The sequence below is a fragment of the Myotis davidii genome, unplaced genomic scaffold (genome assembly GCF_000327345.1).
Source record: "Myotis davidii unplaced genomic scaffold, ASM32734v1 scaffold203, whole genome shotgun sequence".
NCBI lineage: Eukaryota > Metazoa > Chordata > Mammalia > Chiroptera > Vespertilionidae > Myotis > Myotis davidii.
Genome location: NW_006293968.1, coordinates 711,503 through 718,764, shown reverse-complemented (window position 1 = coordinate 718,764; position 7,262 = coordinate 711,503).

The window sequence follows — 7,262 nt, the reverse complement described above, 5'->3', positions numbered from 1 at the left end:
AATATGTTAGATTTCATATTTCTTTCTATTTTCCTGGTCTTCAACACACAGGCGATATTATTTGCATTCTCTAGCATTCACAGTCCTGCTTCCTGCCCATTTCAGGACTGTTTCAGGGAGTAACAACTTTCTTTCCTTTGAGCCCTGCAACCTGTGTCTGTTGTACATCAGATATATGATTGTGCTCACAGTAGAAGGAAGCTGCACTTGCTCACATAGGAGATGTTTTTCTATATATGCACAAGCATTTTCCATCACTTTTAATATTTTTGAATTGAGAGTAGGAAGAAATGGTAGGGGTCCAAAGGATTCATTGGGAAAGCCTCTTTCCTCTCCCCCAAGAGATATTCTTAGCTTGGTAATTTTCATAAATTTTGGCCTAACTGGGGACAGATCCCTCCACTGAAAAAGATGGTCTTTTTGAGGAAGTCAATTTCCTTTAGAAGCAATGTTAATTCTTTCAGACCAAGGAAAGTACTTAAACATTGTCAAACTTCTAACTTATATGTGGAAACCTGTCACTCTGAACATTTTTGAAGCATTTGGGAATATTTGAGAAAATAAATTATATACTTGCAAAGTCTAAATAATTTATGTCCCAATAATATCTATTCCCCTTTGCCTCTTTGTTTCCACATTAGCAAAAGGCCAAACATTGAGCCCTCCTCTGGTATTGCCTCAAAGAGCCCCTTGTTAAGTTTGAAGGTGAAGATAAGGTACTCTTATTTAATCTGAGCTTCAGGGTCAGAAGGAAAGAAAATACTCTACTCAGCATAGTAACCTTTCTTCTACTTCCAGGATCCTGCTCTTATCCTGGAGGAAATATGGTATACTACAATCACGCATGAATTACTTCCTCCATTTACTCATTTAACACACAATGTCTACATGGCCATAGTATGTGGGATACTGAACTAAGTCTTAATATTGAAGAGCTAAGAGTATAGCTCTTTAAGATAGCAGGATGGCAGCAAAGTAGGTGGAAGTTACAATCATCGATTCCCAGGACCAAACTGGAATTACAACTAAATCATAGAATAATCAACTTGAGTAACTAACTGAAGACTAGCTCTACAGAAGTTTTATAATCAATAATTTACAGAAGAAGACACATTGAGACTGGTAGGAAAGGTTAACACGTTAAAGAGTTGGCCCCATACCCATGTGCTGTGGCTGAAAATCCCTGACACCCTTCCCACCACAAAGATCTGCAGGTACCTGGTGTATCTTAGCTGCCTTGATGTATCCTGGGACCTTCGTTGAGTAACCTCAAATCCAGCAGGTTAACACGTTAAAGAGTTGGCCCCATACCCATGTGCTGTGGCTGAAAATCCCTGACACCCTTCCCACCATAAAGATCTGCAGGCACCTGGTGTATCTTAGCTGCCTTGATGTATCCTTGAGAAAATCCTTGGGACCTTCATTGAGTAACCTCAAATCCAGGACGGGATCTAAATTTTAATCTGGTGGACACCTGTTGACTCAATGAGAACCTACCTCACACAACTTGAGTATTGGCAGGAGCTCTTCTATTGACTGAGCCTAATAGGCAGCTGCAGGAGGACACTGGGGGAGGTGTATCTTGTGTGACTGGTGTCTTTTGTTGAACAGTTCCTGGTTCTGTGCTGGTTGAAGCTGGCTGTGGTTCCCTGATGAGCCCTTCCCATGCATATGCAAGCACAGCAGAGATAGCCACAAACTTTGAAATGTTTTGTAGGTTTAAACAGGTTTCCCAGTGCCAGTCATAGGCAGGATCTGATAGAAGCCTGCCTCCAAGTCCCTCTCAAGAGACCCCCAAACCAGCACACAGTGGCAGACTTCAGAAAAAATCAGAGAAGAATCCAATTAGCTCCACAAGTGGCACATCCAAAGGAAGGTTTTGGAAGGCACCTGATCCTGATGAGACAAATTTCCCTTTATGAGCACATCACAGCAGAAATAAATGAAATAGAGTCTAAAAAAACAATACAAAAGTCAATGAAACCAAGAGCTGGTTCTTTGAAAATATAAAGAACTTGATAAATCTTTAAACTGACCTATCAAGAAAAAAAGGAGAGGACTCAAATAAATAAAATCAGAAATGAAAGAGGTGAATTAACAATTGACACTTCAGAAATAAAATAATTATTAGAAAGTATTACTAACAAATATATGCTAACAGATAGAACAATGTAGGAAAGGTGGGTAAGTTCATAGAAACATACAATCTCCCAAACTAAGTCAAGAAGAAACAGAAGATCTGAACAGACCAATTACAATTAATAAAATGGAATCAGTAATCACAAAACCTCCAACAAACAAAAGTCCTGGACTGGATAGTTTCACAAGTGAATTCTAGCAAACATTCAAGGAAGATCTCACACCTATCCTCAAATTATTCAAAAATATTCACAAGGAGAGAAGACTCCCAAGCTCATTTTATGAGGCCAAAATTATCCTAATTCCAAAACCAAATAAAGACACTGCAAAAGGAAAAAAATATATAGGCCAATATCCCTGATGACCATAGGTATAAAAAACTTCAATGAACCCTGACCTGTTTGGCTCAGTGAATAGAGCGTCGGCCTGTGGATTGAAGGGTCCCAGGTTCGATTCCAGTCAAGAGCATATACCTTGGTTGAGGGCACATTTCCAGTGGGGGTGTTCAGGAGGCAGCTGATCGATGTTTCTCTCTCATTGATTTTTCTACCTTTCTATCCCTCTCGCTTCCTCTCTGTAAAAAATTCAATAAAATATATTTTTAGAAATCTTCAATGAAATATTATTAAACTAGATCCAACAATATATTTAAAAGATCATACACCATGATCAAATTATATTTATTCCTGAAAATGCAAGGTTGGTACAATATCCACAAATCAATTAATGTGGAGCACCACATAAATAAAATGGATGAAAGTCATAGGAACAAATCAATAAATACAGCCAAAAATTTTGACAAAATTCAGCACCCATTCTGATAAAAAAAATCTCAGCAAAGTGACAATAGAGAAAACATGTCTTAATGTAACAAAGGCCATACATGACAAACCCACAGTGATCATCATACTCAATTGGCAAAAAACTAAAATCATTTTTTTTTAAGATCAGGAACCTGATAGGAATGTTTACTCATCACTCTTATTGAATACTAGAGGCCCAGTGCACAAAAGATTGTGCACTGGTGCGGGGGGGGTTGTCCCTCAGCCAGACCTGTGCCCTCTCACAGTCTGGGATCCCTTGGGAGATAACCACCTCCTGGCTTAGGCCCGCTCCCTGGGTGGCAGATGGCAGGCCTGATCCTGCAGTGCCTGCCCTGCCTCCCCGGGTTGCACAGGGCAGGCCCGATCCCGGGGTTAGGGCGGGTGGTGGATGGCATGGCCCCGCCTCGCCCACCTACAGTAGGCATATTTAACAGCCATCTTTGGTGGTTTAATTTGCATACTCTTCTGATTGGCTGATGGGTGTAGCGAAGGTACAGTCAATTAGCATCTTTGTCTTTTATTAGTGTAGATAGTACTAGAAGTCTTAGCTATAGCAATCAGACAAGAAGGAGAAATAACGGGCATCCAAATTGGGAAGAAATAAGACTGTCATTATTTGCAGATACATGATACTTTGTATAAAAAACCTAAAAGATTTCACCAAAAACCACTAGAACTGAGGAAATAAATTCAATAAAAAAGCATGATATGAAATAAATACACTGATACATAATTATAAGAAAGGGAAATTAATAAATCAATCGCATTTACAATTGCATAAAAATATATAGGAATAAATGTACCCCAGGAAGTAAATGACCTGTACTTGGAAAATAATAAGACATTGAAAAAATAAATTGAAGTGGATACAACTATATGGGAGCATATACTGTGCTCATGGAAATAAAGAATTAACATCCTTAAAATATCCATACTACCCAAAGCAGTCTTTAGATGCAACGGCATTCTTATCAAAATTCCAATAACATATTTCACAAAACTAGACTAAATAATCTAATTTTTTTTAACGAAACCACAAAAGGCTTCTAATAGACACAACATATCTTGAGAAAAAAAAGTTGGAGGAATTATGCTACCTGATATCAAACTATATTACAAAGATATAGTTATCAAAAAAGCATGATATTGGCCCAAAAGCAGACACTTTGATCAATGGGACAGAATAGAGAGCCCAAAAATAAATCCATGCCTATATGGTCACTAATATTTAACAAAGCAGGCAAGAACATATAGTAGGCTAAAGACAATCTATTCACTAAATGGTGCTGGGAAGATTGTACAGATAAATGCAAAAAAATGGAACTAGACAACCTTCTTACACCATATACAAGAATAAACTTAAAATGGTTTAGAGATTTACATGTAATATTTAAAACAATAAAACTCCTAGAAGAGAACATAGGCATTAAAATCTCTGACATTTCTTAGTAATATTATTTCTAATAGATCTCCTTGGGTAATGGAAACAAAAAATCAAATGGAACTCATCAAACTATAAACTTTTTGCACAGCAAAGGAACCCATCAACAAAATGAAAAGGCAACCCACTGAAAGTGAGAACATATTTGCCAATGACACATCTAATTAGGGTTTAATATCCAAAATGTATAAAGAACTTAAATAACTCAACACCAAAAACAAACAGACCAGTTAAAAAATGGGCAAAGGATATGAATAGACACATCTCTAAAGAGGACATACAGATGGCCAACAGACATATAAAAACACCACTAATCATCAGAGAAATGCAAATTCAAACCCTAATGAGGTATCACCTCACACCTGTCAGAATGGCTATCACCATTAATCAACAAACAAGCATTGGCAAGGGTGGAGAAAGGGGAATCCTCATGCATTGTTGGTGAAATGCACATTGGTATAGCCACTGTGGAAAACATTATGGAGGTTCCTAAATTTTTTTTAAATGGAACTGCCCAATGAACCAGTGATTCCACTTCTAGGTGTACATCAGAAGAAACCTGAAACACTAGTTTAAAAGAATATATGCACCCTCATGTTCATTCCAGCATTAACAATTGCAAATCCATGGATGCAATTCAAGTGCCAATCAATAGGCAAGTGGATAAGAAAGCTGTGGTACATATATACAATTAGATATTACTCGAATATTAAAAAATATAATCTTACCATTTTTTTGACAACCGGGATGGACCTAGAGTGTATTATGTTAAGTGAAAGTTAGTCAGACAAATCCTATGGTTTCACTTATGTGTGTAATCTAAAGAACAATATAAATGCACAAATAAATCAGAACAGACCCATGGATATAGAGAACAGACTGATGTTTGCCCTGCGGGGGGTGGGGGGGTTGTTGGGAGGACTGGGTGAAAAGGGTGAAGGGATTGAGAAATATAGATTGGTATTTACAGAATAGTCATGTGAATGTAAAGTATAGCAAAGAGAATATAGTCGGTAATATTGTACTAGCTGTTTATGGTGCCAGGCGGGTACTGGAAAACATCAGGGAACACTTTGTACAGTATCTGATTAATGATCTAATAACTATGCTGAACACTTGAAATGAATACAAAATAATATTGAATATAACTGTCATTGAAAATAAAAAGTATAGCTGTTCAAGAAGAACATGCACACAAGTAAATGGACTGAAGTGCTATACAGGATGTGGCAAAAGGCTTACAGTTGTGAGTACTTGAAATGCAGAGTTAATAAAGCTAGTGTAATCATCACAACCTGCATGCCTTTTCCATATGAACAACTGTACACCTACTTTTGCCCCACCCTGAGCCTTCTGTAATGGAATATGTGTAGTCACAGTGGGGAGAAACAGATGACCTCTGGCCTGATGAGAGATGCTTGAGATCAGAGGGCGCTTAGCATTTCCTATGGCTGGTCTTACCAAGGAATTAAAATACAAGTGGGAAATAGGTTGTTTTCTGAGAAGCAATTTGCATGTTTTTAGACATTTTCTTAGTGCCTCTTAGTAATGTCATGAATCCTACCTCCTGCCTCTCTGGCTTCCCAGAGCTGGTGGGATAGGAGCGCCCACTGCTGGTGAGGACTGGTGGTGCAGAAGTATGATCTGGACAGAATCTGGCTCCCTGGAAGGGTCCATGTGAATTTTACATCGCAATATCAATATGAGTAAATTAATAAATGGATGAATGAAATAAGTATTTTTCTTTAGCTTTGTTACTAACTCATTTTGTGACCTCCTTGGGTGTCCTTTTTAATAGTTGTAAAAATTGGTGCTTTATTTCAAAGGGGCTGATGTGAAAGATGAAGAGTCAAAACTAAGGAAATATTTTGAAATGTGTGAAGTACTTGAGAAAAGTATAGACATGTAAGAAAATTATATTAATCTTTGTATTCTTGGGGGAAACTTCACAGTGAAGGGAGGTAGGAGAGAAGGAAAGAAGGAAGGAAGAAATAGAAAGATGAGAGGGAATGATAGAGAAGGGAGGGAAGGAAAAGGGAAAAGCAGAGAAGGATAAAATGAAACACATACTTAGATCCGGATTCAGGTTGTGGTCCCTGAATAACACTGAGGTATATAGGAGGGACTGGGAGAAATAGAGATTCTGGTTAAGGAGGATCTCATTAGCCTCAAGGGCTATAATTTGCTAGGATTGTTTGGACTCACTATTTCATGACTGGAATTGACCTTTGCAGGTTCTGCTAAATTTGTAGCAGCAAAAGGGAAGGACTTTGGCCAAATAGATGACACAAAACCAACTTCTGCTTGCTTTCCAAACTGTTGTTTTTGCCTCCTCCATGGCATTAGACAGAAATAGTATATAGTTCATGGGAAATTACCAGCCAGAATGTAGAGAATACCAAATGCTACACTAAAAGCAAAAGCAGTTGTTTTCATCACAGATAAAACACAATTTTATTACAAACTAGATGCCTGGTGCATGAAATTCGTGCGCAGGTACGGTCCCTAGGCCTGGCCTGGGATCAGGGACATCTTCCTTGGCTGCCAGCAGCTGCCACCACCCACTCCTGGTTCCCCATTCACCATTGGGGGATTGGAGACTGCCAGCCAGGGGGAGGGACTGAGAGGTGGTCAGTGTGCCTCATAGTGACTGGTCGAGCAGTCGTTCTAGTTGTTCTGCCATTAGGGTCAATTTGCATATCACCCTTTTATTATATAGGATTATATATAAGCGCATGGATGGTGGCCGGCTGGTTTGCCCTGATGGGTATCCCGGATCAGGGTGGGGGTCCTTCTGGGGTGCCTGGCCAGCCTGGATGAGGGGCTGATGGCTGTTTGTAGGCTGGTTAAGCCCCCCC